General features: G+C 48.0%; 1 long non-coding RNA gene across 1 annotated transcript in view; it reads left to right on the forward strand.

Moving 5' to 3' along the window:
* The window catches only part of LOC134433508 (uncharacterized), an 81483-nt gene that overhangs the window by 51452 nt on the left and 4402 nt on the right, over nt 1–25629 (forward strand). The window lies entirely within an intron of this gene.

Genomic DNA, 25629 nt, shown 5'->3' on the forward strand with positions numbered 1-25629 from the left:
GAGCTGTACGGACAGCCATGCTGTGCAATGATCCATTATAGCAGACTGGGACTTGTAAGGATGTGATGTTAGGGAGAGGATTCTGACTGTAGGATTCTCGAGCATCCATCTTTGCAGTTTTTGGAATAAATCATTCCGTTTGCATCTTCTTCCTCCAGGGTTCTCTGAGCCTCATCAGCTCGCCGTCATCTTCAACTCTTCTTCTTTTGCGTTCTCTCAGTCCTTGCAGCCATTTTCCTTGCTAAGAGATTTCTATTCCTGTTGTGTCCCCGGTGTTTGTCATGTCTTGTGTGTCCTGTGTCACGGGTGTCTGCACGCATTTGGGACGGGGCTGCTCTGCCCTGCCGCATAGCCAGCTGCAATAGGAGAGGGCCCGGGGACCTGGAATGTGTAATGTGGGGTGTAGTTGGACTCTAGATGGGATTTGTAGATGGACTCATCATATCTGGAGCTCATCAGTTATCCTGCAACAGTTTGACTCTTGTCCTAACTTTCTTTTCAGATTGAGATGGATTAAATCTGTGCCAGAGGGCCCCATCCCAGGTGAGGGGATTGCCCCGAGCAGGTGAGGCCCCATTTGTCTCTGCAGCAGAAGTGTGTATGGTGACTGTGTTACAGCACTGTTCTTTGTCTTTCTTTTAGGAAGTCAATCTGGATACCAGCAGCCAAGGTGAGCAGCGGAGAGAAGTGGTTGTTATTGCTCAGCTCTCAAGCACAACAATTTTTCAGCAGATTCATTGTGTCCCAAGAGGGATCTTCCCAGTGTCAAGGATGATGTTTGAGATTGAGGCTTCAGGTGAGTTGGGGATTGTGACTGGGAGAGGGAGGGTGAGCAGGTATCCAGTTAGGAGTTATTGGCGGGGGGTTTGCAGGCAGCAGGGTGAGTAAGGGTGTTTATTTGAGGGCCCCCCCACACAAGGCTGTTCAGAAGCCTAGCAGAGGCATTGCCATGTCTTAGAGCACACAAGGTCATCCAGTGCACTCACAGGAATGCCATTTAACTTTGCCTTTCTCTAACCCAGGTGCCACCCCTAATGAAGGCCACAGGCTTGGAATCAGGATGAAGCTGGAGCCTGAGGGAGCCAGGCACGCTCAGGAAAGGGCAAGTAGCTGACTTGCAGGGATTTGGCCCACATAACTCTGGACTCATACTTTGGATTTGGTTTTCTTTATTGCAGCTGACCGAGAGGCTCACAGGCCATCACGAGGCCCTCCAAGGCAGACTCATTTCAGGTGCAGCGTGGATTCTCATGACTGATCATCCAAAAGATAAGTCGGGGGCCACGGCCTGGAGATGGCGGAGTAGCAGGTTGGGAATCCCTGGGACAGATTTACAAATGAGCAGAGGGGAAAGCAATCTCTTCTGCAAGGGCCTCTTAGGACAGCTGAAGGGAGAGAGGCTCTGCTTTTGATGGCAGCTTTCAGGCGGGCAGTGCAGAACAGCTCCGGTGTGTGTCGTGTTCCCTGGTGTGTCTTTGGGATCCCTTTTGCCTTTTCCCCTCGAGGCCCTCACCACAAGCATGATGTGTCGTGTTTCATGTCCCCCTGTTTGTCACGTTCTGTGTCACGGGTGTCTGCAGGTATTTTTGCCGGAGCTGTTCTGCCCTGCCGCATGGCGTGCTTCAGTAGGACAAACCATGGGGAGTTGGAATTTGTGGCGTGGGCTGTACTTGGGCTCTAGATGCTGTTCCTAGATTGACATAGGGCGTTTGAAGCTTGTGAGTTATTGTGGAGGTGTTTGACATATGTTCTAACTTTCTTTCAGGTGTGCATGCAGAGGGTCAGGGTTAGGAGGTGCCGGGCCTTCTTAGGAGCACTGTGAGTAGCAGAGTGGTGGGGTTTTGACCGATGCGGTGCCAAGGTCAGGCACTGATGTTTGGTTCTCTTTAATCCAGCTGTCTGAGAGACCCCAGCCCGGTGCCAGCAGGACCTTCCCAGGTGACGAGGTGGCCTTCCTTCACACCTGACAGGGACCAGCATCCCCAGATGTCTGAGAGATAAGTAGAGGGCTGTGACCCACAGAGGAGATGAACGTGGGGTGCTTGGTCAGGACTCCCTGAGTTGGGGGTCTGAGTTGGCTCTGGCAATGAGGGTAGCCAAGATGTTGCCCCTTAGGCCCTATAAAAGCAAAGTCTCCCTTTTGATCACAGTGCTGAGGTGCGCAGCAGGGCAGAGCAGTCCCGGTGTGTCTCGTGTCACTTGTCTTTTGTGTATTGTGTGTTGTCTGGATATCTCATGTCTCTTATCTTAGCCCTGCGAGGGGCCTCTCAGAAACCTTTCCTAGTATCCGTGATCTCAGTGTTCCTCGCCCTGGCACCCGTGCCATAGAACTTTTGACTGGGGAGCTCACACAGGCATCAGAAATGCATCTCTCTTTAGAAGCATCCAGTCAGATGTCTTGTCAGGTCTTGTTCTGAGCTGTACGGACAGCCATGCTGTGCAATGATCCATTATAGCAGACTGGGACTTGTAAGGATGTGATGTTAGGGAGAGGATTCTGACTGTAGGATTCTCGAGCATCCATCTTTGCAGTTTTTGGAATAAATCATTCCGTTTGCATCTTCTTCCTCCAGGGTTCTCTGAGCCTCATCAGCTCGCCGTCATCTTCAACTCTTCTTCTTTTGCGTTCTCTCAGTCCTTGCAGCCATTTTCCTTGCTAAGAGATTTCTGTTCCTGTTGTGTCCCCGGTGTTTGTCATGTCTTGTGTGTCCTGTGTCACGGGTGTCTGCACGCATTTGGGACGGGGCTGCTCTGCACTGCCGCATAGCCAGCTGCAATAGGAGAGGGCCCGGGGACCTGGAATGTGTAATGTGGGGTGTAGTTGGACTCTAGATGGGTTTTGTAGATGGACTCATCATATCTGGAGCTCATCAGTTATCCTGCAACAGTTTGACTCTTGTCCTAACTTTCTTTTCAGATTGAGATGGATTAAATCTGTGCCAGAGGGCCCCATCCCAGGTGAGGGGATTGCCCCGAGCAGGTGAGGCCCCATTTGTCTCTGCAGCAGAAGTGTGTATGGTGACTGTGTTACAGCACTGTTCTTTGTCTTTCTTTTAGGAAGTCAATCTGGATACCAGCAGCCAAGGTGAGCAGCGGAGAGAAGTGGTTGTTATTGCTCAGCTCTCAAGCACAACAATTTTTCAGCAGATTCATTGTGTCCCAAGAGGGATCTTCCCAGTGTCAAGGATGATGTTTGAGATTGAGGCTTCAGGTGAGTTGGGGATTGTGACTGGGAGAGGGAGGGTGAGCAGGTATCCAGTTAGGAGTTATTGGCGGGGGGTTTGCAGGCAGCAGGGTGAGTAAGGGTGTTTATTTGAGGGCCCCCCCACACAAGGCTGTTCAGAAGCCTAGCAGAGGCATTGCCATGTCTTAGAGCACACAAGGTCATCCAGTGCACTCACAGGAATGCCATTTAACTTTGCCTTTCTCTAACCCAGGTGCCACCCCTAATGAAGGCCACAGGCTTGGAATCAGGATGAAGCTGGAGCCTGAGGGAGCCAGGCACGCTCAGGAAAGGGCAAGTAGCTGACTTGCAGGGATTTGGCCCACATAACTCTGGACTCATACTTTGGGTTTGGTTTTCTTTATTGCAGCTGACCGAGAGGCTCACAGGCCATCACGAGGCCCTCCAAGGCAGACTCATTTCAGGTGCAGCGTGGATTCTCATGACTGATCATCCAAAAGATAAGTCGGGGGCCACGGCCTGGAGATGGCGGAGTAGCAGGTTGGGAATCCCTGGGACAGATTTACAAATGAGCAGAGGGGAAAGCAATCTCTTCTGCAAGGGCCTCTTAGGACAGCTGAAGGGAGAGGCTCTGCTTTTGATGGCAGCTTTCAGGCGGGCAGTGCAGAACAGCTCCGGTGTGTGTCGTGTTCCCTGGTGTGTCTTTGGGATCCCTTTTGCCTTTTCCCCTCGAGGCCCTCACCACAAGCATGATGTGTCGTGTTTCATGTCCCCCTGTTTGTCACGTTCTGTGTCACGGGTGTCTGCAGGTATTTTTGCCGGAGCTGTTCTGCCCTGCCGCATGGCGTGCTTCAGTAGGACAAACCATGGGGAGTTGGAATTTGTGGCGTGGGCTGTACTTGGGCTCTAGATGCTGTTCCTAGATTGACATAGGGCGTTTGAAGCTTGTGAGTTATTGTGGAGGTGTTTGACATATGTTCTAACTTTCTTTCAGGTGTGCATGCAGAGGGTCAGGGTTAGGAGGTGCCGGGCCTTCTTAGGAGCACTGTGAGTAGCAGAGTGGTGGGGTTTTGACCGATGCGGTGCCAAGGTCAGGCACTGATGTTTGGTTCTCTTTAATCCAGCTGTCTGAGAGACCCCAGCCCGGTGCCAGCAGGACCTTCCCAGGTGACGAGGTGGCCTTCCTTCACACCTGACAGGGACCAGCATCCCCAGATGTCTGAGAGATAAGTAGAGGGCTGTGACCCACAGAGGAGATGAACGTGGGGTGCTTGGTCAGGACTCCCTGAGTTGGGGGTCTGAGTTGGCTCTGGCAATGAGGGTAGCCAAGATGTTGCCCCTTAGGCCCTATAAAAGCAAAGTCTCCCTTTTGATCACAGTGCTGAGGTGCGCAGCAGGGCAGAGCAGTCCCGGTGTGTCTCGTGTCACTTGTCTTTTGTGTATTGTGTGTTGTCTGGATATCTCATGTCTCTTATCTTAGCCCTGCGAGGGGCCTCTCAGAAACCTTTCCTAGTATCCGTGATCTCAGTGTTCCTCGCCCTGGCACCCGTGCCATAGAACTTTTGACTGGGGAGCTCACACAGGCATCAGAAATGCATCTCTCTTTAGAAGCATCCAGTCAGATGTCTTGTCAGGTCTTGTTCTGAGCTGTACGGACAGCCATGCTGTGCAATGATCCATTATAGCAGACTGGGACTTGTAAGGATGTGATGTTAGGGAGAGGGTTCTGACTGTAGGATTCTCGAGCATCCATCTTTGCAGTTTTTGGAATAAATCATTCCGTTTGCATCTTCTTCCTCCAGGGTTCTCTGAGCCTCATCAGCTCGCCGTCATCTTCAACTCTTCTTCTTTTGCGTTCTCTCAGTCCTTGCAGCCATTTTCCTTGCTAAGAGATTTCTATTCCTGTTGTGTCCCCGGTGTTTGTCATGTCTTGTGTGTCCTGTGTCACGGGTGTCTGCACGCATTTGGGACGGGGCTGCTCTGCCCTGCCGCATAGCCAGCTGCAATAGGAGAGGGCCCGGGGACCTGGAATGTGTAATGTGGGGTGTAGTTGGACTCTAGATGGGTTTTGTAGATGGACTCATCATATCTGGAGCTCATCAGTTATCCTGCAACAGTTTGACTCTTGTCCTAACTTTCTTTTCAGATTGAGATGGATTAAATCTGTGCCAGAGGGCCCCATCCCAGGTGAGGGGATTGCCCCGAGCAGGTGAGGCCCCATTTGTCTCTGCAGCAGAAGTGTGTATGGTGACTGTGTTACAGCACTGTTCTTTGTCTTTCTTTTAGGAAGTCAATCTGGATACCAGCAGCCAAGGTGAGCAGCGGAGAGAAGTGGTTGTTATTGCTCAGCTCTCAAGCACAACAATTTTTCAGCAGATTCATTGTGTCCCAAGAGGGATCTTCCCAGTGTCAAGGATGATGTTTGAGATTGAGGCTTCAGGTGAGTTGGGGATTGTGACTGGGAGAGGGAGGGTGAGCAGGTATCCAGTTAGGAGTTATTGGCGGGGGGTTTGCAGGCAGCAGGGTGAGTAAGGGTGTTTATTTGAGGGCCCCCCCACACAAGGCTGTTCAGAAGCCTAGCAGAGGCATTGCCATGTCTTAGAGCACACAAGGTCATCCAGTGCACTCACAGGAATGCCATTTAACTTTGCCTTACTCTAACCCAGGTGCCACCCCTAATGAAGGCCACAGCCTTGGAATCAGGATGAAGCTGGAGCCTGAGGGAGCCAGGCACGCTCAGGAAAGGGCAAGTAGCTGACTTGCAGGGATTTGGCCCACATAACTCTGGACTCATACTTTGGGTTTGGTTTTCTTTATTGCAGCTGACCGAGAGGCTCACAGGCCATCACGAGGCCCTCCAAGGCAGACTCATTTCAGGTGCAGCGTGGATTCTCATGACTGATCATCCAAAAGATAAGTCGGGGGCCACGGCCTGGAGATGGCGGAGTAGCAGGTTGGGAATCCCTGGGACAGATTTACAAATGAGCAGAGGGGAAAGCAATCTCTTCTGCAAGGGCCTCTTAGGACAGCTGAAGGGAGAGAGGCTCTGCTTTTGATGGCAGCTTTCAGGCGGGCAGTGCAGAACAGCTCCGGTGTGTGTCGTGTTCCCTGGTGTGTCTTTGGGATCCCTTTTGCCTTTTCCCCTCGAGGCCCTCACCACAAGCATGATGTGTCGTGTTTCATGTCCCCCTGTTTGTCACGTTCTGTGTCACGGGTGTCTGCAGGTATTTTTGCCGGAGCTGTTCTGCCCTGCCGCATGGCGTGCTTCAGTAGGACAAACCATGGGGAGTTGGAATTTGTGGCGTGGGCTGTACTTGGGCTCTAGATGCTGTTCCTAGATTGACATAGGGCGTTTGAAGCTTGTGAGTTATTGTGGAGGTGTTTGACATATGTTCTAACTTTCTTTCAGGTGTGCATGCAGAGGGTCAGGGTTAGGAGGTGCCGGGCCTTCTTAGGAGCACTGTGAGTAGCAGAGTGGTGGGGTTTTGACCGATGCGGTGCCAAGGTCAGGCACTGATGTTTGGTTCTCTTTAATCCAGCTGTCTGAGAGACCCCAGCCCGGTGCCAGCAGGACCTTCCCAGGTGACGAGGTGGCCTTCCTTCACACCTGACAGGGACCAGCATCCCCAGATGTCTGAGAGATAAGTAGAGGGCTGTGACCCACAGAGGAGATGAACGTGGGGTGCTTGGTCAGGACTCCCTGAGTTGGGGGTCTGAGTTGGCTCTGGCAATGAGGGTAGCCAAGATGTTGCCCCTTAGGCCCTATAAAAGCAAAGTCTCCCTTTTGATCACAGTGCTGAGGTGCGCAGCAGGGCAGAGCAGTCCCGGTGTGTCTCGTGTCACTTGTCTTTTGTGTATTGTGTGTTGTCTGGATATCTCATGTCTCTTATCTTAGCCCTGCGAGGGGCCTCTCAGAAACCTTTCCTAGTATCCGTGATCTCAGTGTTCCTCGCCCTGGCACCCGTGCCATAGAACTTTTGACTGGGGAGCTCACACAGGCATCAGAAATGCATCTCTCTTTAGAAGCATCCAGTCAGATGTCTTGTCAGGTCTTGTTCTGAGCTGTACGGACAGCCATGCTGTGCAATGATCCATTATAGCAGACTGGGACTTGTAAGGATGTGATGTTAGGGAGAGGGTTCTGACTGTAGGATTCTCGAGCATCCATCTTTGCAGTTTTTGGAATAAATCATTCCGTTTGCATCTTCTTCCTCCAGGGTTCTCTGAGCCTCATCAGCTCGCCGTCATCTTCAACTCTTCTTCTTTTGCGTTCTCTCAGTCCTTGCAGCCATTTTCCTTGCTAAGAGATTTCTATTCCTGTTGTGTCCCCGGTGTTTGTCATGTCTTGTGTGTCCTGTGTCACGGGTGTCTGCACGCATTTGGGACGGGGCTGCTCTGCCCTGCCGCATAGCCAGCTGCAATAGGAGAGGGCCCGGGGACCTGGAATGTGTAATGTGGGGTGTAGTTGGACTCTAGATGGGATTTGTAGATGGACTCATCATATCTGGAGCTCATCAGTTATCCTGCAACAGTTTGACTCTTGTCCTAACTTTCTTTTCAGATTGAGATGGATTAAATCTGTGCCAGAGGGCCCCATCCCAGGTGAGGGGATTGCCCCAAGCAGGTGAGGCCCCATTTGTCTCTGCAGCAGAAGTGTGTATGGTGACTGTGTTACAGCACTGTTCTTTGTCTTTCTTTTAGGAAGTCAATCTGGATACCAGCAGCCAAGGTGAGCAGCGGAGAGAAGTGGTTGTTATTGCTCAGCTCTCAAGCACAACAATTTTTCAGCAGATTCATTGTGTCCCAAGAGGGATCTTCCCAGTGTCAAGGATGATGTTTGAGATTGAGGCTTCAGGTGAGTTGGGGATTGTGACTGGGAGAGGGAGGGTGAGCAGGTATCCAGTTAGGAGTTATTGGCGGGGGGTTTGCAGGCAGCAGGGTGAGTAAGGGTGTTTATTTGAGGGCCCCCCCACACAAGGCTGTTCAGAAGCCTAGCAGAGGCATTGCCATGTCTTAGAGCACACAAGGTCATCCAGTGCACTCACAGGAATGCCATTTAACTTTGCCTTTCTCTAACCCAGGTGCCACCCCTAATGAAGGCCACAGCCTTGGAATCAGGATGAAGCTGGAGCCTGAGGGAGCCAGGCACGCTCAGGAAAGGGCAAGTAGCTGACTTGCAGGGATTTGGCCCACATAACTCTGGACTCATACTTTGGATTTGGTTTTCTTTATTGCAGCTGACCGAGAGGCTCACAGGCCATCACGAGGCCCTCCAAGGCAGACTCATTTCAGGTGCAGCGTGGATTCTCATGACTGATCATCCAAAAGATAAGTCGGGGGCCACGGCCTGGAGATGGCGGAGTAGCAGGTTGGGAATCCCTGGGACAGATTTACAAATGAGCAGAGGGGAAAGCAATCTCTTCTGCAAGGGCCTCTTAGGACAGCTGAAGGGAGAGAGGCTCTGCTTTTGATGGCAGCTTTCAGGCGGGCAGTGCAGAACAGCTCCGGTGTGTGTCGTGTTCCCTGGTGTGTCTTTGGGATCCCTTTTGCCTTTTCCCCTCGAGGCCCTCACCACAAGCATGATGTGTCGTGTTTCATGTCCCCCTGTTTGTCACGTTCTGTGTCACGGGTGTCTGCAGGTATTTTTGCCGGAGCTGTTCTGCCCTGCCGCATGGCGTGCTTCAGTAGGACAAACCATGGGGAGTTGGAATTTGTGGCGTGGGCTGTACTTGGGCTCTAGATGCTGTTCCTAGATTGACATAGGGCGTTTGAAGCTTGTGAGTTATTGTGGAGGTGTTTGACATATGTTCTAACTTTCTTTCAGGTGTGCATGCAGAGGGTCAGGGTTAGGAGGTGCCGGGCCTTCTTAGGAGCACTGTGAGTAGCAGAGTGGTGGGGTTTTGACCGATGCGGTGCCAAGGTCAGGCACTGATGTTTGGTTCTCTTTAATCCAGCTGTCTGAGAGACCCCAGCCTGGTGCCAGCAGGACCTTCCCAGGTGACGAGGTGGCCTTCCTTCACACCTGACAGGGACCAGCATCCCCAGATGTCTGAGAGATAAGTAGAGGGCTGTGACCCACAGAGGAGATGAACGTGGGGTGCTTGGTCAGGACTCCCTGAGTTGGGGGTCTGAGTTGGCTCTGGCAATGAGGGTAGCCAAGATGTTGCCCCTTAGGCCCTATAAAAGCAAAGTCTCCCTTTTGATCACAGTGCTGAGGTGCGCAGCAGGGCAGAGCAGTCCCGGTGTGTCTCGTGTCACTTGTCTTTTGTGTATTGTGTGTTGTCTGGATATCTCATGTCTCTTATCTTAGCCCTGCGAGGGGCCTCTCAGAAACCTTTCCTAGTATCCGTGATCTCAGTGTTCCTCGCCCTGGCACCCGTGCCATAGAACTTTTGACTGGGGAGCTCACACAGGCATCAGAAATGCATCTCTCTTTAGAAGCATCCAGTCAGATGTCTTGTCAGGTCTTGTTCTGAGCTGTACGGACAGCCATGCTGTGCAATGATCCATTATAGCAGACTGGGACTTGTAAGGATGTGATGTTAGGGAGAGGGTTCTGACTGTAGGATTCTCGAGCATCCATCTTTGCAGTTTTTGGAATAAATCATTCCGTTTGCATCTTCTTCCTCCAGGGTTCTCTGAGCCTCATCAGCTCGCCGTCATCTTCAACTCTTCTTCTTTTGCGTTCTCTCAGTCCTTGCAGCCATTTTCCTTGCTAAGAGATTTCTGTTCCTGTTGTGTCCCCGGTGTTTGTCATGTCTTGTGTGTCCTGTGTCACGGGTGTCTGCACGCATTTGGGACGGGGCTGCTCTGCACTGCCGCATAGCCAGCTGCAATAGGAGAGGGCCCGGGGACCTGGAATGTGTAATGTGGGGTGTAGTTGGACTCTAGATGGGTTTTGTAGATGGACTCATCATATCTGGAGCTCATCAGTTATCCTGCAACAGTTTGACTCTTGTCCTAACTTTCTTTTCAGATTGAGATGGATTAAATCTGTGCCAGAGGGCCCCATCCCAGGTGAGGGGATTGCCCCGAGCAGGTGAGGCCCCATTTGTCTCTGCAGCAGAAGTGTGTATGGTGACTGTGTTACAGCACTGTTCTTTGTCTTTCTTTTAGGAAGTCAATCTGGATACCAGCAGCCAAGGTGAGCAGCGGAGAGAAGTGGTTGTTATTGCTCAGCTCTCAAGCACAACAATTTTTCAGCAGATTCATTGTGTCCCAAGAGGGATCTTCCCAGTGTCAAGGATGATGTTTGAGATTGAGGCTTCAGGTGAGTTGGGGATTGTGACTGGGAGAGGGAGGGTGAGCAGGTATCCAGTTAGGAGTTATTGGCGGGGGGTTTGCAGGCAGCAGGGTGAGTAAGGGTGTTTATTTGAGGGCCCCCCCACACAAGGCTGTTCAGAAGCCTAGCAGAGGCATTGCCATGTCTTAGAGCACACAAGGTCATCCAGTGCACTCACAGGAATGCCATTTAACTTTGCCTTTCTCTAACCCAGGTGCCACCCCTAATGAAGGCCACAGCCTTGGAATCAGGATGAAGCTGGAGCCTGAGGGAGCCAGGCACGCTCAGGAAAGGGCAAGTAGCTGACTTGCAGGGATTTGGCCCACATAACTCTGGACTCATACTTTGGGTTTGGTTTTCTTTATTGCAGCTGACCGAGAGGCTCACAGGCCATCACGAGGCCCTCCAAGGCAGACTCATTTCAGGTGCAGCGTGGATTCTCATGACTGATCATCCAAAAGATAAGTCGGGGGCCACGGCCTGGAGATGGCGGAGTAGCAGGTTGGGAATCCCTGGGACAGATTTACAAATGAGCAGAGGGGAAAGCAATCTCTTCTGCAAGGGCCTCTTAGGACAGCTGAAGGGAGAGAGGCTCTGCTTTTGATGGCAGCTTTCAGGCGGGCAGTGCAGAACAGCTCCGGTGTGTGTCGTGTTCCCTGGTGTGTCTTTGGGATCCCTTTTGCCTTTTCCCCTCGAGGCCCTCACCACAAGCATGATGTGTCGTGTTTCATGTCCCCCTGTTTGTCACGTTCTGTGTCACGGGTGTCTGCAGGTATTTTTGCCGGAGCTGTTCTGCCCTGCCGCATGGCGTGCTTCAGTAGGACAAACCATGGGGAGTTGGAATTTGTGGCGTGGGCTGTACTTGGGCTCTAGATGCTGTTCCTAGATTGACATAGGGCGTTTGAAGCTTGTGAGTTATTGTGGAGGTGTTTGACATATGTTCTAACTTTCTTTCAGGTGTGCATGCAGAGGGTCAGGGTTAGGAGGTGCCGGGCCTTCTTAGGAGCACTGTGAGTAGCAGAGTGGTGGGGTTTTGACCGATGCGGTGCCAAGGTCAGGCACTGATGTTTGGTTCTCTTTAATCCAGCTGTCTGAGAGACCCCAGCCCGGTGCCAGCAGGACCTTCCCAGGTGACGAGGTGGCCTTCCTTCACACCTGACAGGGACCAGCATCCCCAGATGTCTGAGAGATAAGTAGAGGGCTGTGACCCACAGAGGAGATGAACGTGGGGTGCTTGGTCAGGACTCCCTGAGTTGGGGGTCTGAGTTGGCTCTGGCAATGAGGGTAGCCAAGATGTTGCCCCTTAGGCCCTATAAAAGCAAAGTCTCCCTTTTGATCACAGTGCTGAGGTGCGCAGCAGGGCAGAGCAGTCCCGGTGTGTCTCGTGTCACTTGTCTTTTGTGTATTGTGTGTTGTCTGGATATCTCATGTCTCTTATCTTAGCCCTGCGAGGGGCCTCTCAGAAACCTTTCCTAGTATCCGTGATCTCAGTGTTCCTCGCCCTGGCACCCGTGCCATAGAACTTTTGACTGGGGAGCTCACACAGGCATCAGAAATGCATCTCTCTTTAGAAGCATCCAGTCAGATGTCTTGTCAGGTCTTGTTCTGAGCTGTACGGACAGCCATGCTGTGCAATGATCCATTATAGCAGACTGGGACTTGTAAGGATGTGATGTTAGGGAGAGGGTTCTGACTGTAGGATTCTCGAGCATCCATCTTTGCAGTTTTTGGAATAAATCATTCCGTTTGCATCTTCTTCCTCCAGGGTTCTCTGAGCCTCATCAGCTCGCCGTCATCTTCAACTCTTCTTCTTTTGCGTTCTCTCAGTCCTTGCAGCCATTTTCCTTGCTAAGAGATTTCTATTCCTGTTGTGTCCCCGGTGTTTGTCATGTCTTGTGTGTCCTGTGTCACGGGTGTCTGCACGCATTTGGGACGGGGCTGCTCTGCCCTGCCGCATAGCCAGCTGCAATAGGAGAGGGCCCGGGGACCTGGAATGTGTAATGTGGGGTGTAGTTGGACTCTAGATGGGATTTGTAGATGGACTCATCATATCTGGAGCTCATCAGTTATCCTGCAACAGTTTGACTCTTGTCCTAACTTTCTTTTCAGATTGAGATGGATTAAATCTGTGCCAGAGGGCCCCATCCCAGGTGAGGGGATTGCCCCGAGCAGGTGAGGCCCCATTTGTCTCTGCAGCAGAAGTGTGTATGGTGACTGTGTTACAGCACTGTTCTTTGTCTTTCTTTTAGGAAGTCAATCTGGATACCAGCAGCCAAGGTGAGCAGCGGAGAGAAGTGGTTGTTATTGCTCAGCTCTCAAGCACAACAATTTTTCAGCAGATTCATTGTGTCCCAAGAGGGATCTTCCCAGTGTCAAGGATGATGTTTGAGATTGAGGCTTCAGGTGAGTTGGGGATTGTGACTGGGAGAGGGAGGGTGAGCAGGTATCCAGTTAGGAGTTATTGGCGGGGGGTTTGCAGGCAGCAGGGTGAGTAAGGGTGTTTATTTGAGGGCCCCCCCACACAAGGCTGTTCAGAAGCCTAGCAGAGGCATTGCCATGTCTTAGAGCACACAAGGTCATCCAGTGCACTCACAGGAATGCCATTTAACTTTGCCTTTCTCTAACCCAGGTGCCACCCCTAATGAAGGCCACAGGCTTGGAATCAGGATGAAGCTGGAGCCTGAGGGAGCCAGGCACGCTCAGGAAAGGGCAAGTAGCTGACTTGCAGGGATTTGGCCCACATAACTCTGGACTCATACTTTGGATTTGGTTTTCTTTATTGCAGCTGACCGAGAGGCTCACAGGCCATCACGAGGCCCTCCAAGGCAGACTCATTTCAGGTGCAGCGTGGATTCTCATGACTGATCATCCAAAAGATAAGTCGGGGGCCACGGCCTGGAGATGGCGGAGTAGCAGGTTGGGAATCCCTGGGACAGATTTACAAATGAGCAGAGGGGAAAGCAATCTCTTCTGCAAGGGCCTCTTAGGACAGCTGAAGGGAGAGAGGCTCTGCTTTTGATGGCAGCTTTCAGGCGGGCAGTGCAGAACAGCTCCGGTGTGTGTCGTGTTCCCTGGTGTGTCTTTGGGATCCCTTTTGCCTTTTCCCCTCGAGGCCCTCACCACAAGCATGATGTGTCGTGTTTCATGTCCCCCTGTTTGTCACGTTCTGTGTCACGGGTGTCTGCAGGTATTTTTGCCGGAGCTGTTCTGCCCTGCCGCATGGCGTGCTTCAGTAGGACAAACCATGGGGAGTTGGAATTTGTGGCGTGGGCTGTACTTGGGCTCTAGATGCTGTTCCTAGATTGACATAGGGCGTTTGAAGCTTGTGAGTTATTGTGGAGGTGTTTGACATATGTTCTAACTTTCTTTCAGGTGTGCATGCAGAGGGTCAGGGTTAGGAGGTGCCGGGCCTTCTTAGGAGCACTGTGAGTAGCAGAGTGGTGGGGTTTTGACCGATGCGGTGCCAAGGTCAGGCACTGATGTTTGGTTCTCTTTAATCCAGCTGTCTGAGAGACCCCAGCCCGGTGCCAGCAGGACCTTCCCAGGTGACGAGGTGGCCTTCCTTCACACCTGACAGGGACCAGCATCCCCAGATGTCTGAGAGATAAGTAGAGGGCTGTGACCCACAGAGGAGATGAACGTGGGGTGCTTGGTCAGGACTCCCTGAGTTGGGGGTCTGAGTTGGCTCTGGCAATGAGGGTAGCCAAGATGTTGCCCCTTAGGCCCTATAAAAGCAAAGTCTCCCTTTTGATCACAGTGCTGAGGTGCGCAGCAGGGCAGAGCAGTCCCGGTGTGTCTCGTGTCACTTGTCTTTTGTGTATTGTGTGTTGTCTGGATATCTCATGTCTCTTATCTTAGCCCTGCGAGGGGCCTCTCAGAAACCTTTCCTAGTATCCGTGATCTCAGTGTTCCTCGCCCTGGCACCCGTGCCATAGAACTTTTGACTGGGGAGCTCACACAGGCATCAGAAATGCATCTCTCTTTAGAAGCATCCAGTCAGATGTCTTGTCAGGTCTTGTTCTGAGCTGTACGGACAGCCATGCTGTGCAATGATCCATTATAGCAGACTGGGACTTGTAAGGATGTGATGTTAGGGAGAGGGTTCTGACTGTAGGATTCTCGAGCATCCATCTTTGCAGTTTTTGGAATAAATCATTCCGTTTGCATCTTCTTCCTCCAGGGTTCTCTGAGCCTCATCAGCTCGCCGTCATCTTCAACTCTTCTTCTTTTGCGTTCTCTCAGTCCTTGCAGCCATTTTCCTTGCTAAGAGATTTCTATTCCTGTTGTGTCCCCGGTGTTTGTCATGTCTTGTGTGTCCTGTGTCACGGGTGTCTGCACGCATTTGGGACGGGGCTGCTCTGCCCTGCCGCATAGCCAGCTGCAATAGGAGAGGGCCCGGGGACCTGGAATGTGTAATGTGGGGTGTAGTTGGACTCTAGATGGGATTTGTAGATGGACTCATCATATCTGGAGCTCATCAGTTATCCTGCAACAGTTTGACTCTTGTCCTAACTTTCTTTTCAGATTGAGATGGATTAAATCTGTGCCAGAGGGCCCCATCCCAGGTGAGGGGATTGCCCCAAGCAGGTGAGGCCCCATTTGTCTCTGCAGCAGAAGTGTGTATGGTGACTGTGTTACAGCACTGTTCTTTGTCTTTCTTTTAGGAAGTCAATCTGGATACCAGCAGCCAAGGTGAGCAGCGGAGAGAAGTGGTTGTTATTGCTCAGCTCTCAAGCACAACAATTTTTCAGCAGATTCATTGTGTCCCAAGAGGGATCTTCCCAGTGTCAAGGATGATGTTTGAGATTGAGGCTTCAGGTGAGTTGGGGATTGTGACTGGGAGAGGGAGGGTGAGCAGGTATCCAGTTAGGAGTTATTGGCGGGGGGTTTGCAGGCAGCAGGGTGAGTAAGGGTGTTTATTTGAGGGCCCCCCCACACAAGGCTGTTCAGAAGCCTAGCAGAGGCATTGCCATGTCTTAGAGCACACAAGGTCATCCAGTGCACTCACAGGAATGCCATTTAACTTTGCCTTTCTCTAACCCAGGTGCCACCCCTAATGAAGGCCACAGCCTTGGAATCAGGATGAAGCTGGAGCCTGAGGGAGCCAGGCACGCTCAGGAAAGGGCAAGTAGCTCACTTGCAGGGATTTGGCCCACATAACTCTGGACTCATACTTTGGGTTTGGTTTTCTTTATTGCAGCTGACCGAGAGGCTCACAGGCCATCACAAGGCCCTCCAAGGCAGACTCATTTCAGGTGCAGCGTGGATTCTCATGACTGATCATCCAAAAGATAAGTCGGGGGCCACGGCCTGGAGATGGCGGAGTAGCAGGTTGGGAATCCCTGGGACAGATTTACAAATGAGCAGAGGGGAAAGCAATCTCTTCTGCAAGGGCCTCTTAGGACAGCTGAAGGGAGAGAGGCTCTGCTTTTGATGGCAGCTTTCAGGCGGGCAGTGCAGAACAGCTCTGGTCTCTGTCGTGTTGTCCGGTGTGCCATGTTCCCTAGTGTGTCTTTGGGGTCCCTTTTGCCTTCCCACCTCAATCCCCTCAGCACAAGCATGATGTGTTGTGTTTTATGTCCCCCTGTTTGTCACGTTCTGTGTCACGGGTGTGTGCACACATTTGTGCTGGAGCTGTTCTGCCCTGCCGCATGGCCTGCTGCCGTAGTAAAAATTCCAGAAGTAGAAATCTTGACGCAGAAATATTTAATCAAATATAAAAAAATATGAATAAAAAGATATAAAAATTATGAAAAACTACTCGCATCAGATCTAATATAGAATATAAATTTAGTTTTAAATAGACATTGGTAAAGATAAATGTGTAAGTAAGCAATATACATTAAATATACATTATAAATACAAATATGAATATAAAAATTGAACATTAGGATAAAACCTATTTAAATTTTGTTTAAAATAAAGGGTTGGGGTCTTTTTTAGTCGTATTGTGTTAGAGGCAGGGTTTTTATTTTAAATAATATGAGTGTAGATATTATTGTCATATATTTCTAAATATTGAGATATACAAACAAGATATAAATATATATAAACACAAAATACAAAGAAACACAAATAACAGGAAGAGATGTAATGAAGAATACAAATAACAGTATACATAAGTATACATTTTAAATGTACATGTGAATATGGACCTGAAAAATAGAATTTTAAAAAATATTTAAATACACTTTAGAAAAAAGGGGTTCTTTTTGGCTTTAATTTGGATGGAGGTAAAGGTTTTATTTTAAATAATCCAAGTGTTACAGAAGTAAAAATCGTAACAGAAATATATACTTACTATGTAAAAATATGTATAAAAATACAAAAATACGTTTAAGTTTTAGGGATATATGCAATATGGAATAGAAATGTATTTATAAAAAGAAATGTATAAATGGACAGTGTACATCAATATACATTGTAAATAGAAATGTGAATGTTAATATGAAAAAATATTTAAAAAAAAACTTAAATATTTTTAAAATAAATTGATGTCTTTTTGTGGTTTTTTTTTTTTTTTTTTTTTCTTGTGTAGTGTTTTTGTTTTGTCTTTTATCCTATTAGATTAGAGGCAGATGGTTTTTTTTCCCTCTTCCCGGTTGTTTTGGGGCATTTATTTCAGAGCAGTTTTCGGCAGGGGTCGCCCCTGTTCTTTATTGCCGCCTTCGCTTCTGCAGCCCCGAGGCGCGCTGCGCCCCCGGCTGGGGCGGGCGGCAGTGCTGCCGCCTTGTGGGCAGAGCGCGGTACTGCAGCCGTGCACCGAGAGGCCGCCAGCTTGGGAGTGGCGCGTGGCTGATGTCACGGAGTTTTGGTTGACCTTCTCAAGATGGCGGTGAAAAGGGCGGGGAAGTGGAGGACTGGGTGGGTGTAGCTGGACTGCCTGCACGGAATACCGACGTCATTGCGGCCCCGACGGATTTTTTTGTGGCGTTTCATGTGTACTCAAGACATGCTGTGGGCTCAGGGGCGCCGCGGGCAAGCGTATTTTGGCGGGTTTGTTACAGGCATCTGGGTAAATGCCTCGCTGTGCTGGGGTCCTCTCGCGTCCACTTTCCTGCCCTGAGGCAGCCGAGCCGGGCTGAATTGTTCCGAAGAGCCGAGTGTGGCCAGAAACAGCCTACTTGAACCGAAGAGCCGAGCGTGGCCGGAAACAGCCAACTTGAACCGAAGAGCCGAGCGTGGCCGGAAACAGCCAACTTGAACCGAAGAGCCGAGCGTGGCCGGAAACAGCCAACTTGAACCGAAGAGCCGAGCGTGGCCGGAAACAGCCAACTTGAACCGAAGAGCCCAGTGCAGCCGAAAATAGCCGAGTTTACACGAAGAGCCGATGATAGACGACTGGAACCGATAGCAGACTGTAGCCGACTTGAGCCGCATTTAGACAACGTGCCGAATACGACCGAATTTAGCCGAAGAGCTGAACTGAAACGAGTTTAGACCAAGAGCCGAACCAAGCCGCATTCAGCCGAGTTTAAACAGAACTGAATGACGGCGAAGTGCTGTGCCTGCAGTGCGCCGGTGCAGACGGCAGGGGGCGCTGTATAAAGTATAAAATATCAACTATCGATAAGAAGGGATAAAAGCTCTCTGTCAAGTGCAGCAGTAGAAAATTTCAGGCTCCCAGGGAATGAATAGTTTTCTTTAAATCATTTTCGTTTAAGAGTTTTTTTTACTCCCAGGTAGCCTGAAAGTTACTACTGCTGCTTTTTTATTCTAAAGCTAGAAAGGAAAACCAAGATTAGAAATGCAGAGAGAGAAAGAGAGAGAGAAAGAAAGAAAGAAAGAAAGACAGACAGACAAAAAAACCCAAAAACTAGAAGGGCAAGGAGAAACCTAGGAAAAAGAAAAACAAAAGAAAAAAAAACCAAAAAAAAAACCCACAGAAAAAAACCTCGGGATGGGTGAGGAAACCCCCCCCCCCCCCCCCCCGAAAAATCCAAGATGGGCAAGAAAAATCCCAGAAATACCACAGAAAAAAAAACAGGAAAAAAACAAAATAAAGACAAAACCAAAAATACCCATAAAACAACATCAAGGGCAAGAAAAAAACACAGAAGAAAACCTCAAGATGGGCATGAAAAAGCCCAGAAAAAAAAAAAAACAAAAAAAACCAGAAAAATATGTAAGAAAGGCAGAGGAAAAAAAAAAACACAGAAAAAAACCAAGAGGGGCAAGAAAAATCCCTGAAAACAGACCAGAGAAAAATCCCAAGATGGGTAAGAAAAAAAATCACAACAAAAAACCAAGATGGGGAAGAAAAAATCCAGAAAAGAAAAACCCAGGAAAAAAAAAAACAAAAAAACTGAAAAAAAAAACTCAAGGGGGCAAGGAAAAACCAGAAAAAACACCAAGATCGGCAAGAAGAATCCCAGGAAAAAAATGCTGAATGGACCAGAAAAAACCCCGGGAAAACCAGGAAAAAAAAAAACAGGGAAAAAAACAAGAAAAAAAACCCCAAGATGGGCAAGAAAAAACCCAGAAAACACCCACAGAAAACCAAGGAAAAAACCCCAAGATGGGCGAGAAAACTCCCAGGAAAAAAAAACAAGATAGCCCAGAGAAAAACCTTAAAAAACCAAGAAAAAAAAAAAAAAAAAAACAGAAAAAAAAACTGGAAAAAAACCCAAGGATGGGCAAGAGCAATCCAGGAAAAAACTCAGAAAAAATCCCCCAAGATGGGCAAGAAGCAATCTGGAAATAACCCCCCAAGACTGGCAAGAAAAAAAAAACAGAAAAAACGCCAAGATGGGCAAGAAAAAACTGTCGTAAAAGGTGCCGTAAAGCGCGACTGTCGTAAAAGGTGCCGTAAAGCGCGACTGTCGTAAAAGGTGCCGTAAAGCGCGACTGTCGTAAAAGGTGCCGTAAAGCGCGACTGTCGTAAAGAGTGCCGTAAAGCGCGACTGTCGTAAAAGGTGCCGTAAAGCGCGACTGTCGTAAAGACTGCCGTAAAGCGCGACTGTCGTAAAGGGTGCCGTAAAGCAAAGCTGTTGCAAAGACTGCTGTGAAGCGCGACTGTCGCAAAAGGTGCCGTAAAGCGCGACTGTCGCAAAAGGTGCCGTAAAGCGCGACTGCCGTAAAGACTGCCGTAAAGCGCGACTGTCGTAAAAGGCGACGCCGCAGCGCTGTGCCTGCAGTGCGCCTGTGCAGACGGCAGGGAGCGCTGTGCCTGCAGTGCGCCCATGCACACGGCAGGGGGCGCTGTATAAAGTATAAAATATCAACTATCTATAAGAAGGAATAAAAGCTCTATATCAGGGTCAGCAGTAGAAAATTTCAGGCTCCCAGGGAATAACTCGTTTTCTTTAAATCATTTTCGTTTTGGAGTTTTTTTAATCCCAGGTAGCTTGAAAGTTACTACTGCTGCTCTTTTATTCTAAAGCTAGAAAGGAAAACCAAGATTAGAAATGCAGGGAAAGAAAGAAAGAAAAAGAATAAAAGAAAATAAGGAAAGGAAATGAAATGAAAGGAAGAAAGAAGGAAGGACAGGAAGGGAGGAAGGAAGACAGACAAAAAACCCAAAAACGAGGAGGGCAAGGAGAAACCTAGGGGAAAAAAAAACAAAACAAAAAAGAAAACGAAAAAGAAAAAAAAAAAAAAAAACAACAAAAAACAAACCCACATAAAAAAAAAACTCGAGATGGGTGAGAAACCTCCCCTCCCCGAAAAATCCAAGATGGGCAAGAAAAATCCCAGAAATACCACAGAAAAAAAAAAAAACAGGAAAAAAACAAAATAAAGAAAACAAAAAAAAAAAAAAAAAACAAAAAAAAACCAAAAACAAGAACAAGATGGGCAAGAAAAAAACGCAGAAGAAAACCCCAAGATGGGCATGAAAAAGTCCAGAATAAACCCCCAAGATGGGGGAGAAAAATCCCAGGAAAAAAAAAAATAAAAAGAAACAGAAAAAACCGTAAGAAAGGCAGAGAAAAAAAAAAAAAAACCCACAAAAGAACCCAAGATGGGCAAGAAAAATCCCTGAAAACAGACCAGAGAAAAACCCCAAAGTGGGCAAGAAATAAAATCAGAACAAAAAACCAAGATGGGGAAGAAAAAATCCAGAAAAGAAAAAAAAAAAGGCCAAGAAAAACCCAGGGAAAAAAAAAAAAACAACAAAAAACAAAAAACACCTGAAAAAAAAAACCCAAAGGGGGGCAAGGAAAAACCAAAAAAAACCCCAACAAGATGGGCAAGAAGAAATGAAGAAAAAACCCCAAGAAATGCCAGAAAAAAATCAAGGAAAAAGGGAGTAAAAGCCCCAAGAAACAAGGCAAGAAAGAGTGGCAATAAAGGCCACAAAAACTCAAGACAAAAAAAACCAAAAACAAGATATGCCAGAAAAAGGTACGAAAATGGTTCTGCCAGGTGCGATCAAGGTGAGCGGGTTCAGTTTCAGGTCCAGGAGATGAGCAAGTGTCAGATTAGTTTGGGGCACTGCTGTGCAATGCAGCCGTGACAGGATTTATGTTTAAATATAGTTTAAATAAATTGGGGATTGTTTGGCTTTTGTTGGGGTATGGGCTGGAGATTTCATAAAAAATATAAAACTAGAAATCCAAATATACCATATATATATGTCGATATCAATAAATATTTAATACATATAAATATAAGTAAAAGAAATCTATTGTGTCAAAAGAAAATATCTATTATTATATAAAAAGGTATTCTCTCCAATATATATAATATCTATAAATATAACAAATGAAAATTACAAATATAGATGTGAATAGAATTATGACAAACAAAATTATTTTTAAACTTTTAAATGTGTTTTAAATAAAGGGGTGTCTTTGCTTTTTATTTCATTAGAGGCAGGGTTTTATTTTAAATAATATAAGTACTATAGAAATGTAAATTGACACACAGAAATATATAATAAATATATAGAGATACAAAAATATAATACCAAACTATGAATAGAAATAGAAATCTATGTAACTAACATGAAGAGATGCAATATATAATATAATTTTTATTATACAGTAATATAAATTCTAAATATACATGCGACTATAAATATGAAAAATATATGATGGGGCCTCAGATCAGCACCAGGTGTGTGTGAGGATGATGGGGGCTCGGAGCAGCCCAGGTGTGAGCTGTTAGGATGATGGGGGCTCGGAGCAGCCCAGGTGTGAGTGTGAGGATGATGGGGGCTCAGATCAGCACCAGGTGTGAGTGTGAGGATGATGAGGGGCCAGGACGAGGCTGTTTTAGGGGGAGGCTTTGCCTCAGCTCCCTTTTGCATGGAACTGCTGAGTGGAGGGGTTTATGGGCCGCTCCCGGCGCTGTCTCATGGAAGGACTGCGAGAGCTTCCCACAGGGTCGGGGGGACACCTGGATCCGCGCTTGGGTACGTGGAGCATCGCTTAAAGGAGGTGCCGAGGGACAAATCTTTGTGCCGGGGAGCAGCAGCCGAACAGGTGAGCCCGTGTGGGTTTGGAGCGGGGAATTTTCTCCTTCCCCTTTGCAATTTCATCTTGCTAGTCCCTCCCCGGTTCCCCAGGAACAAAAATGGAGCTTATGAAGACAAAAGGAATTAAGGAGAAGGAAGCAGCTCCTCTTCTTTTATTGTCTGCGTTTGACCTGAGGGGATCCCTCTTGACTTGTGGATTTAAGGGTGTTGATTGCAGGAAAAGCTGCCTTTTCCAGGCTGTTAGGGGTATCCCGGGGGTGACAGGGAATCCTTGCGTTCTATTCTAAGGGGAATGGGAAAAGTATTCTTGTGGCATTATGGGTTTGATTTGAAGGCAGCCCACCCCATTTTCATCACCCTCGGGTTTAAATGGAGGGGGCAGCCCTTGTGTCCCTCCTTTTGAAGGGTTTGAATGGAGGTTGAAATCGCCCTTTCCCATCAGTCGAAGGCTTTCATTTGGGGAGCGCCCCTTCTTTTCTGCTCTCCTAGGGGGTGAAATTTTAGGGGAGAACGCATTTCTTTGCCCTTGTTGAAGTGAGGTGCGCCCCGTCTGCGGTTTCGGGGTTGGCTTGCGGGAAGCCGCAGCTCCGGCAGCGTTTGCAGGGCTGCAATGGGGCTGTGCCGCTGCATTGGAGGGCGCTTCTCGTGCCCGCGGCCCGGCCCGGAACGTTCCGGCTCGGGAGCGCTGCTGGCACGGCCCGGGCAGCTGCCGGGGCGCACGGGGGATTCGGCGCGGCCGGGCCGGCCAAGGGCGGCAGTGGCGGAGCCGCGCCGGTGCGAGCCGCGCGGAGCCGAGGGGAGCCGGGCCGGGCCGGCCAAGGGCGGCAGAGGCGGCGCGGGCGCTGCTGCGCCGGCCCGGGCGGTGCCGGCCGCTCCGTCCGCTCCGGGCGCGGGGCTCGGGCGCCGCCGGTAGCCCCGGGCCCGGTGCCGGCCCCGCCGGGCAGGGGCAGCGGGCGGGGCTCCCCGGGGCGGCGCCGGCCCCGCGTGCCGGAGCAGCCGCCGCAGGAGCCGCTTTCCTGCCGGGAGCCGCGCTCCGTCCGGGGCCGGCAGCGAGCGCGGGGTTCGGCCTCACCAGGTTCGGCGGTGCCGTGGCTCGGAGGCGCTTTGGAGGCTGGGTGGCATCGCTGGGTTTGGTTTGCAGCGGGTGTCCGCTAAGGGATACGGTGTTCTTCCTGAGGGGCACGGTTCTCGGTGCCGGTAGGGATGATAATGGTTTGTTTTGGATTGGGTTTTGTAGTCGGATTTTTTTTTTTTTTTTTCCCGGGTATTATGTTTAGAAGGGAGCGCAGTGGTTTTTACGGGTCGTAGCGTGAAGCAGCGGTTCGCATTTTAATTCTGTTGCGGTGGCTTTTATTAGCGTGAGTGTGTAGTGTTTGTTTTGGGGGGCTTGAGGTAGCGTCCTGTCGTTCATAGCAGCGGGTTTTTAATCTTTATAATTGCATGTGTGTTTATCGTCTTCCAGGGCTTTTATTTGTTTGGTTTATTTGATTGTAGTGTATGTTTTATGGCTACGGGTAATTTGGGGGACATTGTTTATGGTTACGTTTGTCTTTAGTCTTTGTGTTTGTTTCTAGGTGGTATTTTTATTTTGATAGCTTGAGGCACTATGGGTTTATTCAGTTGGGAATAATTTTTTTGTTGCAGTTTTAAGTTTATCTGGTTTTTGGTATTATTCCTGTTGTTGGTTTCTTTATTTTCTTTTTTTTTGTTGTTGTCTTTTAATGTATTTGAGTATTGTTTATCAGGGTTTTCTTTGGGAACATGGGTATTTATATGGTGGGTTTTTAAAGTATTTATTTATTTGGGTAGTTAATTTCTTAGTTTTTAGTGGTTGAGATGTTTTTCCATTTTGTTAATTAGTTCAGGTTTTAAAGTTATTTTTACAGAGGATTGTTTATTCCTTGAGTTAGTGTAGAGGTAGAATTTTGTTGGGTTTTTTTTTTTAGTAACGTCATTCAGGGTGAGTGGCACTGGCTTGAGTTTAGTAGATTGGTTTGACTTTTTTTTAGTACTTTTTGTAATTTGCTGTGTGTGTTTCTATAGGATTTTCTTTTATTTTGGTTCCATTTTTCTGTCGTGATGAGAATTGTTATTGAAAAGAGTGTTCTTTGTTTTTTTGCTGACACTTGTTTGGCTGTTGGAGGTATCTTGATGTTTTTGGAAGACATTGGTGGGAATTTGACGCTGTTTGTTTTGTCGTTTCATTTAGGAATTGGATTTTAAATATGCAATTATGACTCTAACTATATTGAAACAAAAGAAATAGATGTGTAGCAATGGGAATGAGCCAATTTTATTTTTATATATTCGGTCAATTTTTAAAATTTAACATGTAACATAAGTCATTATATGTTACAATAAGTTATTCTAATTTTAATAGAGTATTGTGTATGTTTATAGATATATGAATAGAGAATATAAATGTAAATACAACCCAAACAAAAATACAAATATATAAATGTATTGCAACTATATGCAGATATATAAAAAATTAATATTAAATTGTAAATGTAAAATAACATAAATTGATACAATATATAATACAAGTAATACTGCATATTATATTTTATGAAAATATATTTTATTTTATGAAAAATATTATCGGAAATGGATATAAAATAGATATAAATACGGATGTGATATATCTATCTATCTATATCTATCATTTGTTGTATATTATGATAAATATTAATATAAAGAAATATTTAGGTAGTTTAAAATAATGGATGGTTTTGTTTTTTCTTTGCCAAAGCAGGGGTTTTCGTGTAAAAATTACAAATACAAATAATATAAAGGTAGAAATATAAGTATAGAAATATATCATAAACACATTAAAGATTTATATAAAAATTAGAAATATAAGGAAAAATAAGTTGTAGCAGTAGATATGGTAAATAATTTAAAAAATGTTTCCCGTATATTTTTTGAATAAGGTGCATATTATATATAGTTATTAATATAATGCATCAATATAAACGATAAATATATATAAAATATCAACTATCTGTAAGAAGGAATAAAAGCTCTATGTCACGTGCAGCAGTAGAAAATTTCAGGCTCCCAGGGAATAAATAGTTTTCTTTAAATCATTTTCGTTTTGGATTTTTTTTTTTTTTACTCTCGGGTAGCCTGAAAGTTTCTACTGCTGCTTTTTTATTCTAAAGGTGGAAAGGTAAACCAAGATTAGAAATACAAGAAAGGGGAAGGGAAAGGGAAGGGAAAGGGAAGGGAAAGGAAAGGAAAGGAAAGGAAAGGAAAGGAAAGGAAAGGAAAGGAAAGGAAAGGAAAGGAAAGGAAAGGAAAGGAAAGGGAAGGGGAAGGAAAGGAAAGGGGAAGGGAAGGGGAAGGGAAGTGGTGAAAAACAGAGTGAAAAAAGTAAAAAGAGTTGGAGGGAAAAAGAGAGGGCATTGGAGAGGAGCGGTGCTGCCTCAGGTCCTTCCCAGCCCTGGGGCGAAGGACCTGTTTGATGCCCAGGAGGGACTGCAGCTCCCGGTGGCGGGGGACGGAGCGGTGGCTGTCAGCCCGAGACTACAACTCCCGGCAGGCCATGCTGCTGGCGCGGCGTGTGACGCAACGGCTGACGCGGCACATGAGTGGCTGGCGTGCCAGGCGGCCGCGCGGGGCTGTGCGCGCGCAGCTGCCGGCGCCTCTCCCGCGCGGGACAGCGACGCTGGAGGGGCGCAGCCTCCGTCTGGCCGCCCGCCCGGAGCTGAGCAGCGCGGAAGGAGCGTCCGCCCGGTTCCT

Source organism: Melospiza melodia, unplaced genomic scaffold (genome assembly GCF_035770615.1).
Source record: "Melospiza melodia melodia isolate bMelMel2 unplaced genomic scaffold, bMelMel2.pri scaffold_181, whole genome shotgun sequence".
Lineage (NCBI taxonomy): Eukaryota > Metazoa > Chordata > Aves > Passeriformes > Passerellidae > Melospiza > Melospiza melodia.